Source organism: Ranitomeya variabilis, chromosome 1 (genome assembly GCF_051348905.1).
Source record: "Ranitomeya variabilis isolate aRanVar5 chromosome 1, aRanVar5.hap1, whole genome shotgun sequence".
In the NCBI taxonomy this organism is placed as follows: domain Eukaryota; kingdom Metazoa; phylum Chordata; class Amphibia; order Anura; family Dendrobatidae; genus Ranitomeya; species Ranitomeya variabilis.
Window position 1 is genome coordinate 897,925,636 of NC_135232.1, and position 25,911 is coordinate 897,951,546.

The following is a 25,911-nucleotide window of genomic DNA, read 5'->3' on the forward strand; positions in this document are numbered from 1 at the left end:
TGGGAGATTAACCATTGTGCTCTGGTCTTGAGATTGCATTATAATTAAATTTGATCCTTGATGGGACTATTGAATTGTTTATATATGTGCTGCAGGTATCTTATTGCATTATTGAATGTTTGATCATATTAATGATTAGGCCTATAGTGATAATTAATCTTTATGTGAGTTAGACCTATTGGGGTTAATACATTCATTCAATCAGTAGATGTTAGATCTTTAATAATACATTGTATTGAACTATAGTTAATTCTTGTTGTGTCAGTATATAATGTTAGTAATGGGTTAATGATAATCGTGGAGTTTTTACAACTGAAGGACCTTTGAGTCCGGTGACTGTGTCATGTGACTATGCAGGAAGTGGTGGAGGACCTTCTGTGATGTCAAAGCATGTACAGTGTCCAGCACTGAGAGCGGAACTATGACCAATGAAGGAAGGAGGCCGAGACATGTGAAGATCGTATATCTATAACGGAGGATCGTCATGGTAACGAAAATTCTACAGATCGATTGGTGGAGCGGTATCAGCCTCCTTATGTGACATGTATTTGTTTTGAGCATAAAGATTAATTTACAGGAGTCTGATGAATGATTAGGGTGGCCGTCTGTGATACTATACTGATGCTCTCATGATCCCTGATGAGTTGGGTTGTTACCTGTTGGTGATTGGCCATTGTTGATTAAGGGGTGGTTTTGGAGACTATTTAAATTGGGATATTGTGACATGTGCTGTGCTTGAAAAAGATCATGTAAATCGAAACGTCGCCACAGAGGGCAGAATAAAGGAATTGTGATTTTTCACCAACTTTTGAGGCGCTGTCTTCATTTTCTACTTAAATGCCTAGATAAAGCCAGTCACTAGAGTCTGAAGATTCAGCTCCTTATATTCTCACATTGCCTATTTTATTCAGTCGAGGCTATTATAATAGATGTCCCTAGCTGCTGCTAGACGTGAAACAAGCATACTGATAGCTCAAAAACGCAGTGCTGGTACAGTGCATGTGTTAGTTTTTGTGTTAGTTTTATTCCTACTATCAAACAATAACTTTCAGTCTCCTAAAGACCAACATCCTAAAATTCCTTAGCTGCATGCTATGTCCCTAGCTGCATGTTATATTCGAGAACAATCCCTACGCGTTTCATCAATTCTTATTACTGCCATGATCATCAGGGGCTAGCAGTCTCTTTGATGACTATCTATGAGTCATTAATATATTTTCATGGTTAAACATATCAGCATGGTCCTCTCTGTGTCATGTGTTGTCAAGCAAACCAAGCTGACTACTATCGCCCTCGGTCCATGTGTTCACTTTGACCTGAGGCTTCATGAAAATTTTTGCCAAGATTTTAATATCCGTGTTCAACAGACAAATCAGTCTTTATCCAATGTTGGTATTATGGGAATACCTAATTGATGAATCATAAGAGTTTGGTTATAATAGTACCATGACTTTAGGAAAATTTAAGATTCTTTGACTGGGATGTTTAGTTATCATGGCATGGTTACTGGGATCAGTATTCTTATTCAACCTTGGCTGTGCCTGACACAAATCTGTATGAGTTGGGAAACTAATGAAATTCTAGCAATTATTTTTTGCACAAATTTGTACTTGCTGTAACAATTGTCATTCCTGATCAGGAACAGTTGAAAAAAGGCACAACAAATTTACTGAAAAAACTGCAACAACTCCACAAACTATATGAAGCTTTTGTCTGTTAACATTTGTTTATATTTTTCTTGGCAAGTCAAGAAGCATTTACCTATTAACTGAATATTTGCTTTTCTATAAATGTTTTCATTTTTCTATTTAATTCATACTTCATAATTGTATTTAATTGGTGTCAATTCATTGATATTTTGTACCACTATAAACTTATTTTTACAGTCAAATACTTAAAAAAATATTTCTTAAATTATTTAATGAGGATTCCAAGAATTATAACATTTGTACACTATCCTTAGTATTGTCTATCAATGCATGAATGTTGGGAGTGCCCCCGGTCCATTGACGATTAGCAGAAATAAGTATTGCAGATTTATCTTTCAGCAGGAGCATTCAGACATTCTGTGACAAACTATTTTACTTGGGACACAACTATTATCCATATCATTTCAAGAAGGGGATTTACAGGAGAGAACCGATATAAAACCAAATAGATGTCATAGCACAGTTTAGAGAGGAACTACCACATATCAACATGCTGTGATAGGTAACACAGCACCATCTGCTGTCTGCTAAGTAAACTCAGATAGCATAAGCCTACAGCTGTTGTATACTCCAACATAAAGAGCTTGCGTAGCTTATTTTAATTTGAGCTGCTATAGTAGGAAGAGTTGCTTTACCTAAGCAATAAAAGGACTGATATCGCAGAAGTGCTGCAGCCCATTCATTTTGCTGATCCAGATAGATCCAAATAGATGTCATAGCACAGTTTAGAGAGGAACTACCACATATCAACATGCTGTGATAGGTAACACAGCACCATCTGCTGTCTGCTAAGTAAACTCAGATAGCATAAGCCTACAGCTGTTGTATACTCCAACATAAAGAGCTTGCGTAGCTTATTTTAATTTGAGCTGCTATAGTAGGAAGAGTTGCTTTACCTAAGCAATAAATAAAAGGACTGATATCGCAGAAGTGCTGCAGCCCATTCATTTTGCTGATCCATTCTTTGTCATGGTGAGCCCTGAGATAATAAAGGGTGATCCCATGTGGAATCAATTTTCCATGCATTAGACTATTTTGCCTAAATGTTAAATATACTGTGGGGGAAATAAGGAAAGTGGACATAAAACAAAACAGATACACATTATAATATTCTTCTTTTCAGAACTACAGTGGGGGAATTAATTATTTGATCCTTTTCTGATTTCGTAAGTTTGCCCACTGACAAAGACATGAACAGTATTTGATCCCTCTGGCAAACAAGACTTAAATCTTTGTGGCAAAACCCTTGTTGGCAAGCACAGCAGTCAGAAGTTTTGATGATAAGTTTTGTGCACATGTCAGGAGGAATTTTGGTCCACTCCTCTTTGCAGATCATCTCTAAGTTAAGATTTGTCGCTTGGCAGAGCTTTAACTCCCTCCATAAGTTTTATATAGCATTAAGGTCTGGACACTGGCTAGGCCTCTCCATGACCTTAATGTGCTTCTTTTTAGAGCCACTCCTTTGCTGCCTTGGCTGTATGTTTGAGTCATTGTCTTGATGGAAGACCCAGCAACAACCCATTTTTATTGTCCTGGCGGAGGGAAGGAAGTTGTCATTAAGGATTTTAACATAGTAACATAGTAACACAGTTAGCAAGGCTGAAAAAAGACATTAGTCCATGCAGTTCAGACTATATTCCGTCAGAATAAATTCCCAAATCTACGTCCTTCTAAAGAACCTAATAACTGTAAGGTACTAATAATAATTTTAAAAATAATTTTAAGGTACATGGCAAATCCATTCTCCCATTAATGCAGTGAAGCATTCCTGTGCCCTTAGCAGAGAAACACCCACAAAACATAATGTTTCCACATTCATGCTTGACAGTGGGGATTGTGTTCTTTGGGTAGACAGCATTTTTCCTCCTCCAAACATGGCAAGTTGAGTTAATGCCAAAGACCTTAATTTTTGTCTCATCTGGCCACAGCATCTGCCCCCAATCACTCACAGATTCATCTAGGTGTTCGTTGGCAAACTTCAGATGGGCCTGCACATGTGCCTTCTTAGGCAGGGGGACCCTTGCGGGCACTGCTGGATTTTAAACCTTTACGGTGTAATGTTATGTTACCAATGGTTTTCTTGGTGATTGTGGTTCCAGCTGCCTTGAGATCATTGACAAGTTCCCCCCCGTGCAGTTTTAGGCTGATCTCTCACCTTCCTCATGATCAAGTACACCCCACGAGGTCAGATTTTGCATGGTGCCCCAGATCCATTTTTCGATTGACAGTCATTTTGTATTTCTTCCATTTTCTTACTATTGCACCTACAGCTGTCTCCTTTTCACCCAGCGTCTTACTTATGGTTTTGTAGCCCATTCCAGCTTTGTGCAGGTCTTTGATCTTGTCCCTGACAGCCCTATACAGCTCTTTAATGTTTCCCATGTTGTAGAGGTTAGAGTCTGACTGATTAATTGAGTCTGTGGACAGTAGTCTTTTATAAAGGTGACTATGTAAGACAGCTGTCTTTAATGCAGGTAACGAGTTGATTAGGAGCGTCTAACTGTTCTGTAGGAGCAAGAACTCTTAATGGTTGGTAGAGGATCAAATACTTACTTCTCACTGCATAATGCAAATAAATTTATACAATTTATACAATGTGATTTTCTGGATTTTATTTTGATATTCTGTTTTTCAATGTTAAAATTAACCTACCCTTTAAATTATAGACTGTTCATGTAATTGTCAGTAGGCAAACTTACAAAATCAGTGAGGGATCAAATACTTATTTCCCCCACTGTAGTTCTGAAAAGAAGAATATTATAATGTGTATCTGTTTTGCTTTATGTCCATTTTCCTTTTTGTGACCTTACTGAGTCACTGATAGAGAGGAATATGCATATAAGAAGAAAAAGGAGACATATCAAGTGAGCTATTTGAAACCATTATGAATTGTTAATTGGCTACTGAGCCCTAAACCAGATACCTAAAGTTGAAAACACCACTAATAGCAACAGATGCAAGTTATATAGATCCTTCTAGCATACAGACATTACAAGTTATGTGTTCACGGTGAATACTTTATAAACTCTATTTGCAATCTTTGCTGCTGAAAATGCATACTGCTGATGGCAACAATAAGTCATATTAAACCAATGGGCTCACATTTTTTTTTTTCAAATTATGCATTTATTTAGACAGCTAACATAGAAAAACTCAAAAAAACACATCGTAAAAAGCAGACTCACCAAAACCTTGTCAAATAACAAATGCACTAGCAGTGTGCAGCAGGCCCCACACTGATAAAGGCTGGAGCAGCACAGGTGCAAGCTGCTGATCAGAACACCCACCCACTCACCTAATAATGGGGAGGTGGCTGCCTAGCACCTGTGCTGCTCCAGCCTTTATCAGTGGGGGGGGGGCTGCTGCACCCTGCTAGTGCATTTGTCATTTGACAAGGTTTTGCTGAGTCTGTTTTTTATTATGTGTTCAAATTATGCATTTATTTGGAATATGTTTTTCAAAATATTCAACTACAGAGTAGAAAGGTGATTTACATTTTGAAAGTTATATGACATGTACAATGTTTAATGGGATAACTGATAGCTTCTACAATAGCTTGCATATTTGATTTTGATTGTAAGCCCACCCCAGAGATCATGTAGTCAAAATAAAGATGAAAAATGTCTTTATGTTGTAATAGTGAAAAATGTAATTCATTTGACGCAAATTGGCGTTGTGTCTAAGTTTTAGTTTTCATTTGTTAAGCCGAGGCAAATTAGAACAGTTTGCTATTAACGTTGCAGGAATCACCTAACATAGCGCCGCCATTTTACGCATTGTTTAAGATTGCATAAGCCAGATAAGATGACATTACCTAGATTGGTTTCCTTATAATTGCCTTGAAACTACCACAGACAATCAGAAGGAACTACCATAGCCTGTATGAACCCTTTATGGACCAGGGGTATTTTAGTTTTTGCATTTCCATTTTTTGCTCTTCTTCGCACGGCCATAACATTTTTAATTTTTCCATCATTATGGCCATGTGAAGGCTTGCTTTTTGCGGGGTGAGTTCTACATTTGAATGGCACCATTGATTTTACCATATCATGTACTGGAAAATGGGAATAAAATTCCAAAGGCAGTGAAATTACAAAAAAAGTGCAATTCCACAATTGTTACCATGTTCACTAAATGTTAAAACTAACCATTAAGATTACCGTATTTTTCGGACTACAAGATGCACTTTTTCCCCAAAAAAAGGGGGGAAAATAGGGGGTGTGTCTTATAGTCGTAATGCAGGCTTACCCGCAGTAGTGTGGTGGCGGCGGCAGAGGTGCGGCGGCAAAGGTGCGGTATGGCGTGCGCAGGGTCCCTTTCACAGGTGAGGTGATGCAGCAGCCCGGTAAGCAGCAGAGCCGGGGGAATCATGTTGTTATCGGTGGTGGCCATCTTCCTGAGGCCGCGCGTGCGCAGATGGAGTGCTCTGCTTCCCGGGGCTTCAAGAAAATGGCCGCGGGATGCCGCGCGTGCGCAGATGGAGATGGATCCTATCAGAGTACAGTTTTTCAGGGATTCTGATGGAAATACTGTCATAGTTTTCAGCATAGAGCACTTTAATGTATATTTGAGTTTTCTTTGTAGTAATGAAGGTATTCTCCCATAAAAAAAAGTGTATCTATGGTAATGCGTGATTGCATATGTGTAGATCGCATACTTGCTTTCAACCACCCTCCATTCCCAATGCTGACATGGACAAATCCTGACAGGGCATAGTATGTGCGATTTTTATTCTACTCACTTTTTTACATCCACTTTAATGCTCTTTAGATGCGTCAAAAGAGACTGCAGCACAGTGGGAAAACCCGGTGACCCCCGCTAATGCACAAGCAGAAGAGAAAACTTATGTGGTGACTCTCACGAATGGGTGCACCACCTTTGTTAATGGATTATTAACATTATATAGTGACTTGTAATAATAATAATACTTTAATACTTTATAATAATACTTTATTTGATATTTCAAGCTTATTGAAATTAGTTTCGTTGTTGACTTGCTTCGCTATTAGCACTAATTGTTCAGAGTTACTTTAAATTACTGTCAAATTACCATTACATTTAGAAAGAAATATATCGATCAATGACTGCTCCTGCCTTGCATTATTGGTACGAAGCATTCAGACACTTGCATTACATTTGCTTAGTTGGTAGGATGCAGCATTCAGACACAAAAATGCAGGCCAGTCCATGACCGAGCCCACCAAGGGACATATACCCTTTGGGGCTATGCTCAGTAATCTTCCTAAGTTCATGGGAAGCAGCATGTCTTTGTGGGACTGGGTAGAGAGGCTGAGAAGCATGTTGCACATGTATCTACTGACTCGATCTGTTCAGGTCAAGTTAGCCCTCCTGACCCTTGATGAAGAAGCCCGACAGATAGTCATGTATCATCTACCTAGGGACCGTGACACTGTGGATAAGGTGATAAAACATTTTGAGGATATGCACAGTGACACCACGGACCTAGTGCACCTCCACTTATGGTTGTTCCAGCAGGTCCAAGGGGAAAGTGAGACCATAGCTCAACATATTAATGCATTGCAGGAAGTGACGGGCCATATCACCAAGAAGATGCAGGATGGACACTGAGAACTGGGTCCATTGGGGCAAGCTTTAAAGGCACGCCTATGTGTGAATCCCGATGTGGGCTTCCTGGAGCTTGGGGTCGAAGCTAGAGTATTAGAGAGAGAGAGATCCCTGTCCTGACAGTTGCCATCAGGAGTCATGAAGTTGTCACCCCTGAGTCAACCCACACTGACCCCGACTGGGTACAGGATATACATCAAAAGATCTGGGACATACGAGGTGAGCTCTGCAGTATCAATAGGACTCCAGTTGTCATTCATCTAGCTTTTTCACACAGTGCAACGTGAAAGGAGGTCAGAGCCGGAAAGTCGCTTCCCCCGAACCCCGCTGGCCGCATATGTAGCATTTCAGCAGTACGCAAGCCAGAGTGTTGGACCTGTGGTGAAAGGGGGCATATCTCAAGAGACTGCCCAAATCATGAGAGAAGGGGATGGAGGTGTCCATTAAACTAACGTGCCTCATGGTCATGGAGCATACGTGGGGTTTTGAGCCTCAGAGGACGGAGGAGAAAACTCTGAGGATATTGTCTCTGAGAGACCTATTATCTGAGCTGAATTTACTGGGCAATGTATTCACTGCATAATGGCCACTAAACCTGGGGAATGTTTCCAGAGTCACTTTCCCAAAGTTACTCATGCAGAAAAAGAACACACTATCTGATTAGGGGGTGACTTAACAACTGCCTATCCCAGTGGCAGAAGTAGTGTGGATATTTGTTCGAGTTTCCAGAAAAAACCTGAGCCAAAAGGGAATAGTACTGACAAAGGGGCCCAGAGGAGGAGAACCCATTGTGAACCTGGGTATGAATATGCTTAAAGAAATGGGACAATGCTTGGCTGAAGGCCCAGATAAAAATAAATGGACCAATGCCACTCATGATCCATCCAATAATAAGGTGTTTCAGCAACTCGTGCCAGTCCATCAAAGTCAGAGGTTACCTGTTGCCACCAATCAGCGACGGGCACAGCATGGCAACGATGATGTCATAAAGGTTGCATCGACCAATCAGCGACGGGCACAGTCTGCCGCTAATTCGCCTCCACCAATCAGCGACGGGCACAGTATCGATGTAGATGTCATAATGGTTGCCATGGCGACGATGATGTCATAAAGGTTGCCTCGACCAATCAGCGACGGGCACAGTCTGCCGCGAATTCTGGAATCATCATTGTCCATATACTACGGGGACATGCATATTCTAGAATACCGTTACCGTTAGAATGCGTTAGAATCGGGCCACAATCTAGTTTTTGTATATACAGTACAGACCAAATGTTTGGACACAACTTCTCATTTAAAGATTTTTCTGTATTTTCATGACTTTGAAAATTAAAATTGTACATTCACACTGAAGGCATCAAAACTATGAATTAACACATGTGGAATTATATACTTAACAAAAAAGTGTGAAACAACTGAAATTATGTCTTATATTCTAGGTTCTTCAAAGTAGCCTCCTTTTGCTTTAAAGACTGCTTTGCACACTCTTGGCATTCTCTTGATGAGCTTCAAGAGGTAGTCACCGGGAATGGTTTTCACTCCACAGGTGTGCCCTGTCAGTTTTAATAAGTGGGATTTCTTGCCTTATAAATGGGGTTGGGTCCATCAGTTGTGTTATGCAGAAGTCTGGTGGATACACAGCTGATAGTCCTACTGAATAGACTGTTAGAATTTGTATTATGCCAAGAAAAAAGCAGCTAAGTAAAGAAAAACGAGTGGCCATCATTACTTTAAGAAATGAAGGTCAGTCAGTCGGAAAAATTGGGAAAACTTTGAAAGTGTCCCGAAGTGCAGTGGCAAAAACCATCAAGCGCTACAAAGAAACTGGCTCACATCAGGACCTCCCCAGGAAAGGAAGACCACGAGTCACCTGTGCTTCTGAGGATGTTTATCCGAGTCACCAGCCTCAGAAATCGCAGGTTAACAGCAGCTCAAATTAGAGACCAGGTCAATGCCACACAGAGTTCTAGCAGCAGACATCTCTACAACAACTTCAGTGTGAATGTACAATTTTCATAGTCATGAAAATACAGAAAAATCTTTAAATGAGAAGGTGTGTCCAAACTTTTGGTCTGTACTGTATGCAGTGGAACATAAAAACTGATGAGTTTCAAGCAATCCAACCGCTCTTATTCATAACTTGAAAAGAAATACATCACCACACATTAAAATACACTTATGGAACCAATCACAAGTGATAATGTAGATAACCAATGTTGAAAAGCCAGACAGGAACACTCAGAGCTCTAAAAAAACACCTGAGGAAAATAGCAGAACACAGAAGCTCCAGCACATGGCTAAATGAACAGAATTATAGCGATAATAGGAATAACCATCATGTATACAGTATACTCTTATCATAAATATGACTGCAATAACGATAGAATAATAATTATATATATATATATATCAATACATAAAAGTATATATCATTAAACATTTCCCCATGCCGTCATCATAATACTAGACTAAGGGTATGTGTCCTAGTTCAGGATTGCATCAGGATTTGGTCAGGATTTTACGCAGGTAAAATCTGCACCAAATCTGCACCTGAGGTCACTGGCAGGTCACCTGCGTTGTTCTTGCGTTGTTTCAGCATTGTAAGGACATGCTGCGTTCTGAAAAGATGCGCCGCATGTCCGTTTCCACGGGTCTGCCGCATGCGTCTTTTACTGCATAGTGGAGACGGGATTTCATGAAATCCCCTCCACTATGCTGTAACATCTGGACGCTGCGTGTTTGACGCTGCGGCTCTACGCCCCCATATGACCGCATACCTGTCCCGCCAAATTCAGGTGACAGGTTCCCTTTAAAGATGAGCTAGTTGGACCTTGTTTGGGCTGAAAATAGACTCAAAACCAACTTCCAAATCTACTACCATTTTTTAGAAGACACTTTGTTCAAACACTGGTATAAAATAAGGTCTGCATCTTTCAAGAAAACCATGATTTTTATGCAGGACAATTCTCCATCACATGCATCAAGTACTCAATTGCTTTACTAGACTTAAAGGGATCCTGTCACCCACAAAATCGAAGGTGAGCTAAGCTCACCAGCATCAGGGGCTTATCTACCGCAGGGGCGGTCCCACTGTGATTCGGTCCGATAGGCGTCGCGGTCCGGTTTGGGGCCTCCCATCTTCTTACGATGACGTCCTTTTCTTGTAGTCACGCTGCGGCTCTGGCGCAGGCGTACTTTGTCTGCCCTGTTGAGGGCAGAGCAAAGTTCTACAGTGCGCAGGCGCTGGGAAAGGTCAGAGAGGCCCGGTGCCTGCGCACTGCAGTACTTTGCTCTGCCCTCGACAGGGCAGACAAAGTACGCCTGCGCTGCAGCCGCGGCGTAAAGACCAGGAGAGGACATCATCGTAAGAAGATGGGAGGCCCTGGACCGGATCGCAACGCCCATCGTACCAGGACCGCCCCTGGGTGAGTATAATCTAACCTCTTTTTCTCCTCTTTCAGGTTACATCGGGGGCTTATATACAGCATTCCAGAATGTTGTAGATAAGCCCCTGATGCTGGTGGGCTTAGCTCACCTTCGATTTTGGGGGTGACAGGTTCCCTTTAAGGATGAAAGAATAATGAGAAACTATTGAGAACTTGTGGGCTCTTCTTAAACAGCAGAAGTCTGCGCGTGTCCAGCCTCCCGTGATGTCACGGCTTGTGATTGGTTAATGGCGGCCATGTTGCCGGGACGCGGACCAATCACAGCAAGCCGTGACGTAATTTCGTCACGGCTTGCTGTGATTGGTCCGCGTCCCGGCAACATGGCCGTCCTAACCAATCACAAGCCGGGACTTCACGTAACCAAGTAAAAGCGCGAATTTTAAACAAACAACGCTGCCGGTTCCCTCGCTGAGGTCCAGGCTGCGTCGGACAGGTGAGTATAGCAATATTTTTTATTTTAATTCTTTATTTTACACATTTATATGGATCCCAGGGCCTGAAGGAGAGTTTCCTCTCCTTCAGACCCTGGGAACCATCAGGGATACCGTCCGATACTTGAGTCCCATTGACTTGTATTGGTATCGGGTATCGGTATCGGATTGGATCCGATACTTTGCCGGTATCGGCCGATACTTTCCGATACCGATACTTTCAAGTATCGGACGGTATCGCTCAACACTAATGGCTATATTGATCTGATCACTGATATTTTTTTTGAAGTGTCAGAAATGTATTTTTGCATTTTGAATTGTTTTTTTTTATTCTCACTTTAACATAAGAAAATAAACAATTGAGATGGGAACATTTACATTTTTCATTGAGCTGCACAATAAGAAAGACAAAACCTCCCTTTTACTTTCTTAAATAAAGGTTTATCAACCTTTTGGATTGATCAACATCAATGTAGTTTTTCAATGATTAAATACATACTCTAAAATACAAGTTAGCTAATAATTGTGCACACAGTGTAAACTAAGCAGCCCAAAGGTGCTTGCCATCCCCGCCACATTAGACAGTAAACTGATAGATTGACAAATGCATAAAACATTAAATAAATAAAATATTATATCTTAAGCGTTTAAAAAAAATATTTATCTCTATTCACAACACTGAACTTGCATTGCTTTTAAAAAATCTAGCCAAAGATTAAACCTCTGTCAATTATCTTTACCTCTTCATTAGTCAGAGTACCTACTGTATAAATTTTTAATAAATTAGGATACAGTGATACGAGATCTTGACTGCTTTTATACAATAGATTATAGTAGTTCAGTAGTTAAATTTTTAACAGGCTTTAAAAGTTTCTGATTTACAAGTGCACGCAAGTATACATAAAAGTGGAGCTGATGGAACAATAGAAAGATGGATGAATTTTATAGGCAGATGTAAAACTCAAAGAAATCAGTGGCATACTTATAGAGTGGGTACAAATCTAGAACCACTACTCAGCATCTTTGAAATTAGTAAGCACAAAAATCTGAAAAAACTTGTCTTTCTCTTATTTACCTGAAAATGTTAAAGTACTCTTCTGTCTCCAAGGCTCCTTTCATACTACGCCAGTTTTCTAGAATGTACTACCCTGAAAGATCTAATATCTAGCCCATACAATTTTATGCATCCTTTAAAAACACATCTCTTTAGACAAGCATATCATCTCAATTCATTAGTCTAACTCTTCATTGTTCCCTCTTTTTAAATTTTCCTCACACTTTGGCCGTTTCTACTCATCTTTTTCCACATCTTCCAAGTACCCAATAACACTTGTTAACTGTACTTAGTAAGAAACTGGCTAATGACTGGATATTACAGCTTACTTGAAATGTCCTATTTATTATAATGATGGCTGGACCATACATGTCGAGAATCTTCTACCCATTATTTAACCACCCCCATCTTAAACAGTGGTGGCTGAAAGTGTTGGTATCCTTGAAATTGTTCCAAGAAATGAAGTATTTCTCCCTGAAAAGTGTTGCAATTACACGTTTTGTTATATAAATGTTTATTTCCTCTATGTGTATTAGAACAACAAGGAAAAAAGGTAAATTGGACATAATTTCACACAAAACCCCCAAAATGGGTCAGACAAAATTATTGGCATTGTTCCAAAATTGTGTATAAACAATTTTGTTTCAAGCATGTGATGCTCATAAACTCACCTGTGGCAAGGAACAAGTGTTGGCAATATGAAAAATCACACGTGAAATCAGATAAGAAGGGGCGAAGTTTACTCAATCTTTGCTTGTGTGTCTGTGGGTGCCATACTAAGCATGGAGAACATAAAGAGAAGAATAGAACTGTCTGAGGTCTTGAGAGGCTAAAATTGTTTAACAATATCAACAATCTCAAGGTTTCAAGTTCTCCAGAGATCTTGATGTTCCTTTGCCCACGGTGCACAATATAATCAAGAAATTTACAACCCATGACTCTGTAACTAAACTCCATGGACATAGACGACAGAGATAACTTGATGAAAAGTTGCAATGCATGATAGCCTGGATGGTGGATAATCAACCCCAATCAAGTTCCAAATAAAATAAAGCTGTCCTGCAGGCTCTGGGTGCATCGCTGTCAACAATTGAATGAAATGAAACGCTATGGCAGGTGACCCAGAAGGACCCCACTGCTGACACAGAGAGATAAAAAAGTTAGACTGCAGTTTTCCAAAAACATACATGAGTAAGATAAAAAAAATCCTTCTGTAAAAGCGTCTTGTGGACAGATGAGTCCACGGTAGAGCGTTTTGATAAAGCACATCATTCTACTGTTTACTGAAAAGAGAATGAGGCCTATAAAGAAAATAACACAGTACCTATTAACATATATGGTGGAGGTTCAAAGGTTCAAAGATGTTTTGGGGTTGTTTTACTGCTTCTGGCACTGGGTATCTTGACTGTGTGCAAGGCATAATGAAATCTGAAGATTACCAAAGACTTTGGGTCACAATGTAGTGCAAAGCGTCAGAAAGATGGGTTTACATCCTAGGTCATGAGTCTTCTAGCAGGACAATGACCCCACATGTACTTTAAGAAGCACCCAAAAATGGATGGAAATAAAGCGCTAGAGAGTTCTCAAGTGACCAGTAGTGAACCTGGATCTAAATCCCATTGAACTCCTGTGTAGAGATCTTAAATTGCCGCTTGGAGAAGGCACCAAATATGAGTGACCTGGAGCAGTTTTCAAAAGAAGAGTGCTCTAAATTCCAGTTCAGAGGTATAAGAAACTTGTTGATGGTTAGAGAAAGTGATTGGTTGCAGTTACTTATTCCAAATATTAACCCATTCACAACATCTGATGTACAAGTACATCAGATGTTGTGTCTCCCCCTTTAATGCGGGTTTCGGCACTGAGTCAACATCTTTTCCGGCACATGACAGCTGATTTAATCAGCTGACAAGTGCCCCTAACAGCTGCAGGTGGAATAGTGATCCAAACGCAGCTGTTAGCATGTTCAATGCTGCTGTCACTCTCAGTCAGTGGAATTTAACATGATCATGCCAGAAGCACATTACATTACATTACTTACTGCAGTCAGTGATGTAAAACCAGAGTGTTTTTTGCCTTCAGCATGTTAAGTGCTCAGAGGGTTAATAGGAACCTATGTTATGGGCAGATTTTAGTGGACCTTTATAGAACGAGTGGGCTGAGGTCCATCGTATCTCCACATGCAGATCCCTGCCAGGACCTCTGTAAGGTCAAGGTCATGTGACCATCACATGTGTGTTAAATACCTGGCCGTGAGAGTCAGTGGGTGGCTGTATTGGGGAGAGATGGAACTCCCACATGGCTCCAATAGGAGCTAAGGATGCTGTGTGCGTTACCTGTAGTGAAGCCTGCAGTAAAAGGACTCTGATATACGTTATCTTTGTTTTACCTTTATGCCAGAAATGCTCTGTTTATTTTGTTGAACCCTGCTAAGGTTTATGCTGTCTATAGTAAACCAGCAAGTGAACTACTACCAGAACTGTTCCTGTGTCTACTTTGTGAAGCTGCTGGGTGAGTCAACTCTTCACACATGGTGTTTCGGATGTGGGCAGCATTCCAGGAACACGTGTAGAGGCTATCAACAACTGCATGTCCTGAGTGAAATCCGTCAATCAGCAAGAGGTGTCCGGCAGCATGGAGGAGCTTGTGAAACATTTCATCCAGGTACAGCAGCAACATCAGCTCACCAGTCAACAACAGAATTTGGCGCAGCAGGAGACAAATAAGCTGTTAGCATAGCAGCTTCAGCAGCAGCAGCAACAGCAGCAGGAGGCACTAACACGGCAAATGGGGCTCCTCTCAGAGGTGGTTCGTGTAAGGCCGATGGCCTCCTCACCATCTTCAGGCGATGATGCGCACATCCGGAAAATGGTAAGATGAGCCATACAGAAAATGACCCTGGAGGATGATGTTGAGGCCTTTTTGACAGTGTTTGAGAGAGAAGCGGAGCGTGAGAGGCTACTGCCAGAACAGTGGGCAGAGGTGCGGGACCCATATTTGACTGGTGAACTCCAAAAGGCATATTACAACCTAGCCCTCCAGGATGCCAAAGAGTATGGCAAATTAAAAACTAAAATTCTGGCACGCCTGGGAGTGACAATGTCTGTAAGGGCTCAGTGAGTCCATCATGGGGCGTATGCTGGCGACTAACCCCCACACTCCCAAATGTTCGATATGTTGCACCTCGTTCAAAAGTGGCTGCAGCCAGAAACTTCCACTCCAACCCAGATGGTGGAGCGTGTGGTGATGGACAGGTTCATCCACTTCCTACCGAGGCCAATACCCACCTGGGTTGCCCAGTGTGACCCCCGGAATGCAGACGACTTGGTTGGCCTGGTTGAGAGATACCAGGTTGTGGATAAGTCCCTTGGGAAACCAGGCGTTGCTACTTCTCCAAGTGGGATACCCAAAAGGGGGCGGGATCACCATGGAGGGTGGCTCGACCTACAACTGGTGGGGCGTCCCAACACTGCTGAGGGGTTATCTAAGGCACTTATTAAGGATGTGGTCTGTTGGCGGTATCACAAACTGGGGCTCGTAGCTGCCCGATGTCATATGTCCCCTGAACCCATGGACTGTAACAGCCGGGGCAGACATTGCTCTTATTATTCCTATCCGGCCTGCAGCGTGGACTGCCACCCTGGCGAGGGGTCCCAGTCATGTGGCGTGCCCCTCACTGGGGTTATGGTTCTGGGACTGTTTGACCCTGGAAGTCTGGTGACCCTGATCAGCATTGCACATGGAGTGCCCCCATGGGGCCGTGGGGTACTCGGGTACCGGGTCCTGCGGTTCACAGGGGGATGTCACGGTGGCTGACCTGGCCCGTGGCCCTGGGACATCCTTGTAAAAGGGAAAGGTCTTTAAGGGGAATGTTCGTAACACCGCCTGTAGTATTCGGTCAGGGTGACCGACGCTGCTTTAAAGGGTCCACTGGGGTGATGTTATGGAAGCTAGATGGTATACCTTCCCACAGGTGAAGTATATCCCCAGGGCTTCCCGATGTGTAGATGATGGTATGGTGAGAGGCGCAGAGAAGAACGAGGACACAAGGTTGCAGTCTTTTTACCTTTACTGAAGACTTCAGCATCCACAGTCCAGGGCACCAGATCACAGGGCAGGCAGAGTCTGGCCAGTTTGGAGGCAAGTCCAGAGTTCCCTTATCCAGGTGGAAATCAGTAGCTTTCCCTTGCGCTGCAGTGGTGTAGTCTCTTACTGCCTATGGCTTCACATAAGGGTCTCACTGATGCGATGTTTCGCTCTCTCTGTCCCCCATATAGGATAGCACAAAACCCGTATGACTGGTCACTTGAGCCTGTTTAAAGGGTCTCTTAGATAACCCGGCTCTGTAGTTGTCACCATGCCTCCTGGGTGTAGGTGCAGACAGGTAACTTGCAATTAGCTGTCCTGCCGGTCTCTTCAGCAAAGCATAAAGGTCCTTACTCCCTCGGTGTTCCGGCTACTGGGCTTCTGCGTCTCAGAAGGAGGCAGCCTGTATAGGGCTGGTCCCCTTCTGGTATCCTCTGCTTCGCTTCAACTTCCTTCACGCTCGCTACAATACAATTCTGCCTTTCAATGTCTCTTTCTGGGAGCTGCAGCTCTGAGCGCATGCACAGCTCCTCTGCTTCCTTTCCCTCTGTCTTTCTGACAGGAACTGAACTTTTCCCTCCAGATCAGGATGTTCTTATAGGGGAGTTCACCTAAAACAGGCTGAGCTCCCCCTTCTGGTCTGGAGTGTGAACATGTTGCAGGTCTTGTGTTACCTGGATGCAGTTATCTTTCATTGCCTCCAAACGTAGCATCACTCTCCCCAAGAGGAAAGCAATACCACTGCGACGACCAGGACCCTGGGGCGCCACACACTACCCCACCAGTTAATCCCTAACAAGTTTGTGAGCTTCTGCTGAATACTTGTAGATGCCAAGGACTACCCTGTAGCCCGAGTAACCATGCAAACAGACTGTGGTGATAAGTCCCATGAGGTTGGGGTGATAAAAAACTTGATCTATCCTGTCATACTGGGGCAGGATTTTCCTCTGTTTTGGAACTTGTGACAAAAGGGGCTGTACAGAGTGTCCCAGTAAAAAAACAGGCCCCTCCGAAGACGTCTATATAAAAATTAAAGTTGGAGGAGTTCCCGCTATGTGTCCTCGCTGGAGAGGAGGATGTGATCGTTACAGAGGAACCTAGCTTTCCTGGTTTAGAGGTGCCTAAAATGAAATTTGGGATTGCACAACTTCAGGACCTCACAGTAAAGGGGGCATTGGAGAACGTGACTGTAAGTAATGGGGTTGCTCAAGAGCCGGGGGCTAACACCAGGTTTCCTCATTTTGCAGTACATTGTGAATTATTGTATTGGGTGACCAACTGAGGGGATAAGAGATAGTAGAGCAGTTGCTAGTTCCAGGACCCTACTGGTGGAGGGTTTTAGACATGGCCCATTCACATGTTTAGGGTGGACACCTGGGAGATGAGAAAACTTAGGAGAGAATCTTACAGAGATTCTATTGGCCAGGGTGTTATAGAGAGATCTTGAATTACTGTAGGTCCTGCCCCACCTGTCAGATAACTGCTCCTACCACTCACTTCCGAAAACTCTTAGTGCCCTTACCTGGGATAGAAATCCCCTTTGAGAGGATTGCTATGGACCTGGTAGGTCCCCTCATTAAATCAGCAAGAGGCCATCAGTACATCTTAGTGGTTATGGACTATGCATCCAGATACTGGGAAGCAGTGCCACTAAGGAACGCCTCAGCTAAAAGTATAGCCCAGGGGCTAGTCTTTATCTTTGCCAGCTCATGCTGCACCGGAGGGTCACTGAGCATGTCGCACAGCTGCAAGAAAGGATGGTACATGTAATGCCTGTTGTAAGGGAACATTTTCTCCAGGCACAGGAGGCCCTAGCAAGGGTATGCAACTGATCATCAAGGCTAAGGCAATTCAAGCCTGGGGACTGTGTGCTAGTACTTATCCCTAAGGTGGAGAGCAAATTCTTGGCAAAGTGGCAAGGCCTGCATGAGATAGTGGAGAAACTCGGGCACTTGAATAACAAGGTACACCAGCCCGGTCGCAGGAAGCCGCACCAGGTATAGCATGTGAACCTACTTAAACCTTGGCGGCCGTGAACCACTGGAAGCTCCTTGCCTGGAGGCCCATCCTGAAGCCAAGATCAAGGAGTTTGTGATGACTGAGATGTTAATGCCGGCCCAGAAGCAACAATGTTGAGAACTGCTGCAGCGGAGCCATTACCTGCTTTCAGAGTTGCCAGGGCATACACAGGTCGTGGAACATGATGAGTTAACAGAACCACATGTAAAGGTAAACTTCAAACCTTACAGAGTCCCCAAAGCATGCCGGGAGATAATTTTCAAGGTGGTGAAAAGAATGATGGATCTGATAGAGGAATCAAGAAGTGGCTGGTTAAGTTCCATTGTCCTCGTAACAAAGCCCAATGGTGAATGGCGGTTTTGTAATGACTACTGCAAGCTCAATTAGGTGTCCCGTTTTGACGCATACCAGATGACTCGCGTGGATGAACTCATTGAACGCCTGGGACCCGCAAGGTACATCCACAACCCTCGACCTGACGAATGGGTACTGGCAGATATCCATGTCACAGAACACCAAGGAGTACAGGCCTTCTCAAAGCTGGATGGGTGTTTTCAGTAAACTAGAATGCCCTTCGGACTGCAGGGGGCCCCAGCTACCTTCCAGAGGGCGATGGATTGAATCTTGGCTCCACATAAGACATATGCTCAACCTACTTGGATGACATTGTCATCTTTAGCCCTGACTGGAGTTCGCACCTGCCCAAGGTACAGATGATTCTCTATGAATTGAGGAAAGCAGGATTCATCATAAATCGCAAGAAGTGTGCCATAAGGAATAAAGAGGCCAGGTACTTAAGTTACATCATCGGGAGAGGCCAAATCAAGCACCAGTTGAATAAAATAGAGGCAATTCAGGAGTGGCCACAACCGCTCTCCAAGAAACAAGTGAGAGCGTTTCATGGTATTGTGGGTTATTACCGCCATTTTATCCTGAACTTTGCCATAATTGCCGCACCATTAACAGATCTCCTTATGGGCACCAAGTCAACGATAGTGAAATGGACTCATGGTACAGAGATGGAGTTTCAAGAGCTGAAGCCAGCTCTGTGCAAGCATCCAGTTCTGGTCACACCAGACTTTAGCAAGGAAATCGTAGTCCAGACAGATGCTTCAGAGGTTGGGTGGGAAGCCGTGCTGTCACAGGAAATCAATGGAGAAGAGCATCCCATCCTATACTTGAGCCGGAAACTCTCATCTTGCGAAAAGATCTACGTAATAGTGGAGAAAGAGTGTTTAGCCATAAAATGGGCTGTAGACACACTGAAGTACTACCTGCTAGATCTTAGTTTTAAGTTAGTGTTGGACCATGCCCCTCTGAGATGGTTGAGAAAGGAGAAGGGTTATAACGCCAGGGTGACCAGGTGGTTCTTAGGCCTTCAAGACTTTACGTTCCACATAGAGCATAGACCAGAAAAGTTACATGGCAATGCAGATGCTCTCTCCCGAATTCCCTGTTTAGTATCTGAAGGTGCCAAAACCCCTGGCTTTGGGCAGAGGGGGGAATATGTAACAGAGTCACTAGCATAGTATGTGAAGGGAGATATGTGTCACTGCGCATACTGCGGTCAGTGATGTAAAACCAGAGTGTTTTTTGCCTCCAGCACGCTAAGTGTTGAGAGGGTTAATCGGAACCTATGTTATGGCCTGGTTTTAGTGGACCTTCATAGAGTGGGTGGGCAGAGGTCTACCGTATCTCCACATGCAGAGTCCTGACAGGACCTGTGTGAGGTCAAGGGCATGTGACCATCACATGTGTGTTAAATACCTGGCCATGAGAGTCAGTGGGTGGCTGTATTGGGGAGATATGGAACTCCCACGTGGCTCCCATAGGAACTAAGGATGCTGTGTGCATTAGTCTACTTTCACACTAGCGTAGTTCACTGCACGTCGCTATGCGTCGTTTTGCAGAAAAAACGCATCCTGCAAAAGTGCTTGCAGGATGTGTTTTTTCTCCATAGACTTTTATTAGCGACGCAGTGCGACGCATTGCCACACGTCGCAACTGTCGTGCGACGGTTGCGTCGTGTTGCGTCGGACCATCGCCACCAAAAAAGGTTGCTTGTAACATTTTTTGGTGCGTCGTCTGCAGCATTTACGACCGGAACTCCGCCCCCTCCTCCCTGCACCTCACAATGGGGCAGTGGATGCATTGGAAAACTGCATCCGCTGCCCCCGTTGTGTGGCACATTCACAGCTAGCGTCGGTGCGCCGCAACATCGCATAGCGACGTGCAGTGCACGATGCTAGTGTGAAAGTAGCCTTACCTGCAGTGAAGCCTGCAGAAAAAAGGACTCTGATAGACGTTATTTTTTGTTTTACCTTTATGCCAGAAAGGCTCCCTTTATTTTGCTGAACCTTGCTAAGGTTTATGCTGTCTATAATAAACCAGCAGGTGAACTACTAACAGAACTGTTCCTGTGTCTACCTTGTGAAGTAGTAGTATATAGTAATCTACCGCACTCCCTAAGTGGAATATCTTATGCAGAAATGTAGTTTTCAAAATGCTAATTTATTTAAATACAATAGGAAAATATCGGATCAAACATGAAGTAAATAATACAATATGCATATGCGACACAACAGTGATGACGTTTCGACCCTCCCTCCTGCGTCCTGCTGTGTGACGCTGCCCTTCTCCTACACAAGGCTTTCACTTTTTCCAAAGCAAGACGCTGATGCGCCGCTTAAAACACAGACTCTTAAGCCCCTGGATATTACGGGGATACCTTGCTCCAAAAGAAACACTCACAGTACCTGGACTAAGCGACCTTAGACTAAGACCCGGGAGGGTCGAAACGTCATCACTGTTGTGTCGCATATGCAAATTGTATTATTTACTTCATGTTTGATCCGATATTTTCCTATTGTATTTAAATAAATTAGCATTTTGAAAACTACATTTCTGCATAAGATATTCCACTTAGGGAGTGCGGTAGATTACTATATACTGTTACTAGACCACACGGTCTGTCATTCCAGCACCCCGGACTATCATAGAGTGCAGGCCAATATTTTATATTTACCTTATAATAATAATATTTTTTTTTTATTTATATAGCGCCAACATATTCCGCAGCGCTTTACAACTTATAGAGGGGATTTGTACAGACCTTGTGAAGTATTTGGTGAGTCAACCCCTCACAATGTGTATAACAAAACATGTGTAACTGCAATAAAATTCTGGAATACCTAATTTTCTGGAACAATTTCCAGGGAACCAACACTTTCGGCCATGATTGAAGATTGTAAACGAGCCCTCACTCCTCCTGTAACTTGTATTATGTGTTACTTTATAATGTTTTTATTGCCTGCACATGTCCTTGCTCAATTGTAAACTGCTGTGGAATATGTTGGTGCTATAGAAATACAATTATTATTATTATTATTAATTAATATCAATAATCTGGAAGCCTAATCGAGCAGTAATTACAAGGAGAAAATGAAGGTATATTCTCCCCCATAGCCACTCAAGTCATTGGGACAGTGCAGTGAGTTCCGTTCACTGTACAGTGCGCACACTGTTCTCTTTCTCCGGCACATTGACATCCAGCTTCCTGCACACACATGCTGCACATACGCTGCAGAGGAGGTTTTCTGTCATTCAAGGAGCAAGGGAGTGATCTCTGCGTGGTGAGTCGTGACTATCAGGGCTCATTTCCACATGCGAGTCACACGTCCGTATCTCGCATGTGGAAATCAAGCTCTGGCGCCGGCACTCAGGAGTGGAGCGTGCGGCTCCATGTGTTCCTATGCGGCCGCACGCTCCGCTCCTGAGTGCCGGCTCCACAGCTTGGTTTCCACATGCGAGATACGGATAGGATTTCTTACAGACATTTGCTGAACAAAACTGGACATTTTCTGCAAGAAATCCGCATGCATTTTTTTCCCGTTGTTTGCTCGTTTTTTTTTCAGATTTTTTGCGTTTTTTTCCGGAGGTTCCCAATGCAATAATATAGTGGGAAATCCGCAAAAAATCTGCAAAATTAATGAACATGCTGCGTTGTTTACCGCGATACGTTTTTTGGGGCGGAAAAAGATGCAACATGTGCACAAAAATTGCAGAATGCATTATAAATGATGGGATGCATATGTATGCGTTTTTTAAGCGTTTACGTATAGTGAAAAAAAGCGAAAAATCCTGAACGTGTGCCCACAGCCAAAAAGTTCCCTGTATCACCCTGATGACTGAAAGTGAGTGACTGCAGGGAGAATATAACTTTCTTTCCTGGCTCTGGCTGCTGTTAAACCTGGTGGGCATGATAGAGCTTCAACTGAACAGACTAACCCTTGAACTGCAAGCAAGTAAAATACCAACACTTTTAGATAAGATGGTGAAGTACTTCAAACCAGTGCAGGAGTTCATGAAAGCAGACACCACGATCTTTGGGCCCTTGTCTGTCGCTGTATCCCTGTGACAGGAGTGCTTCAGTCTTTTTTTTACTTACTAGTAGCTAGTAGATTAGCATTATTTTAAAATCATACAAATACCTTTAGTCTGGTAACTAGATCTGCTGCCAACCAAGGTGCCATGGAGAGTTGAAGCAAGTTTTGTTTCACCATCCAAGCTTGCCATGACTCCAGGTACAATTCAGTTTTTGTAATGTAGCCAATAAATCCTATGCTAATGCCTCAAAGAGACCTTTTTATTTCTGTCTTCCAGTGAAAGAAGAAAGCTAAAACCATTCTGATATCTGAAACTATTGTGAAGGCTCGTACAAAGACACCTGAAGTAACTTTAAATGTAACAATGAAGTTCTGTTTCCTAACATACAAAACTGTTATACAAGTGCATGTGTGTAATAAATACACGCAATGCACAGCTTATGCCCTGAAGACACAAGAACTATGTCTCATATTCAGAGGAATGTCCAACCAATGAAGCAGTGGGAAAATAAAGGAATGGCAGTTTCATGGTGAGCTGCACATGACACTGACATTTCTCCTAATAACTTCTTATCTTCATGCATATCTGCAGTGCAAATAGGAATAAGTCAGTTACTCAAATTTACGATGGTTGTAAAATGGGAATGGTTTCAATGTCTCTATATTTACAATTCAGGTGCTAAAATTATTGTTTATAACGTCAGTCAGTCATCGGCATAGCTCACATTAAGAGCAGTTGTCGAAGAGCTGAGTTATGCTGGGTCCACATGGTCCACAATTCATTTCAATCATGATGGGTCAACAATTCAAAACCAAACTGATACATTTTTTCATAAATTTTCCATATTTGCTTTCTGAAACAAGATTGTCTCAGCGGGACAGGTCTGATTTCTGCGACTGCCTATGTTTGTACCTCATTTGCATTGTACAGTATAGGGGTAACATGATGTCTGAATTCCACCTACTGTCTCATTACAGGCTCACCAATTGCTCCCTCTCTCTTTACCATTGTTTAGACTGCAGCTTTGCTTAGAGTATACAGTAAGGATGAACCATTGGATCCATAAACATTTCTTCAAGGTTTTTTTTATTTATATATAACACCAAAATGTAACAGAAAACATGTAATACTCTATGGATCAGTAATTGAATTAATAAAAAAAAAACAATTTTTTTTAGCTTTATATAACACTGAAAATGTAGCAGAAAGCACATAAAACTGTATGGATGAGTAATTGAATTCAGACGAATTTCTCAATGCTTTTTGTAGTGTTATATATACCACCGAAATGTACCCAAAAATATGTAATATTATTAATATATTAATAACGAAATACTGTGTAGATGAACAGTACCGATACATTTTTGAATAGTCTTTTGGAGAGTTAGATAACATTGAAATGCACCCAAGAAAATGTAATACTTTATGGATGACCAATATACTTCAACACATTTTTGAGCAATTTTTTGTAGAGTTAGATACCACTGAAATGCACGCAAGAAGATGTAATACTGTATGAATGAGCAATATTATACAGATACATTTTTGAACAGTTTTTTAGAAAGTTAGATACCACTGAAATGCACCTAAGAAATCGTAATACTGTGTGGATGAGTAATATAATACCCATAAATTAATTAACAATTTTTTGGATGTTTGGATACCACCGAAATGTACCCAAGAAGACATAGTACCTTTTGTATGAGCAATATAATGCTGAGAAACTTTTGAACAATTGTTTGGAGGGTTAGTTACCACCAAAATGCACTTAAGAAGACATAATACGGGATGAGCAATATAATGCAGATGCTTTTTTTTTAGTTTTTTTGAGGGTTACATATGACTGAAATGTACCCAAGAACACGTTATACTGTGTGGATTATCAATATAGTACCGATAAATTTTTCAACAATTTTATTGAAGGTATACACCTCCAAAGTGTACTAAATAACATGTAACAATATGTAAATGAGCAATATAATACCAACACATTGTTGAACGATTTTTTGGAGGGTTATATACCACCGAAATGCACCCACGAAGACTTAATACTCTATGGATGAGCAACATAATACATATACATTTTTTAACATTTTTTTGATGGTTATATACCAACAAAATATACCCAAGAAAACCTAATACTGTGTGGATGAGCAATATAATACCAATATATTTTTTTAAAAAATTTCTTAAAGATTATGTACAACCAAAATGTAACCAAGAACATGTAATACTGTATGCATGGACAACATAATACAAATACATTTTTTTACAATTATTTGGAGATTTAGAAACCACCAAAATGTACCCAAGAAGATGTAATAGTGTGTGGACGAGCAATATAATACTGAGTTTATAAACAATTTTTGGAACGGTTAGATGCGACCAAGATGCATCCAAGAAGAAGTAATACACTATGGACCAGCAATATAATATAGATACATTTTTGAACAATTTTTTAGAAGGTTATATACCACCAAAATCTACCTTAGAAGATGTAATACCCTATGGCTGAGCAATATAATGTGTTGTGGATTCTGTTTGTGGGCTCCCTCTGGTGGTTACTGCTGGTACTGGGTGACTTTGGTGGGTTGCGGCCTTTGGTTTCCACCTGTCCATCAGAGGCTGGGTGTTTCCTATTTTACCTGGCCTTTCTGTCATTCCCTTGCCGGCTATCAATGTATTCAGATGTGCTCTGTTTGGTTCCTGCCTACCTGCTCCCAGATCTTTCAGGATAAGCTAAGTGCTGATTTTCAGTTGTTTGGTTTTTTGTCCAGCTTGCTTATTATGTCTCTATGCTAGCTGGTAGCTCTAGTGGACTGAGGTTCTCCCCATGTGCCATGAGTTGGCACATGGGTTCTTGTAATCTCAGGATGGTTTTTTTGATTAGGGTTTTTTGCTGACCGCTCAGTCCCCTTTTGTATCGTTCTGCTTTCTAGTTTACAGCGGGCCTCAATTTGCTAAAACTATATATATCAGCTCTATGTGTGTGCCTTCCTCTCATTTCACCGTCAATACATGTGAGGGGGCAACTATATCTTTTGGGGTTCATTCCTCTGGAGGCAAGTGAGGTCTTTATTTTCTCTGCAGTACTAGTTAGCTCTTAGGCTGGTGCGTGGCGTCTAGAACCAACGTAGGCACGCTCCCTGGCTATCTCTAGTTGCGTTTGTCAGGCGTAGGGCAGCGGTCAGCCCAGG

The 25,911-nt window shown here is 42.2% G+C and overlaps 1 long non-coding RNA gene across 1 annotated transcript in view; it reads left to right on the forward strand.

Annotated features, from left to right (window-relative positions):
• LOC143775939 (uncharacterized) overlaps nucleotides 1–23,292 on the forward strand; it is a 133,107-nt gene extending 109,815 nt beyond the window's left edge. Inside the window, exons 2-3 of the long non-coding RNA XR_013215742.1 lie at nucleotides 22,837–22,911; nucleotides 22,991–23,292. This is a non-coding gene — a long non-coding RNA (uncharacterized LOC143775939). The remainder of the gene's footprint in view (nucleotides 1–22,836; nucleotides 22,912–22,990) is intronic.
• Nucleotides 23,293–25,911: the final 2,619 nt, after the last annotated feature.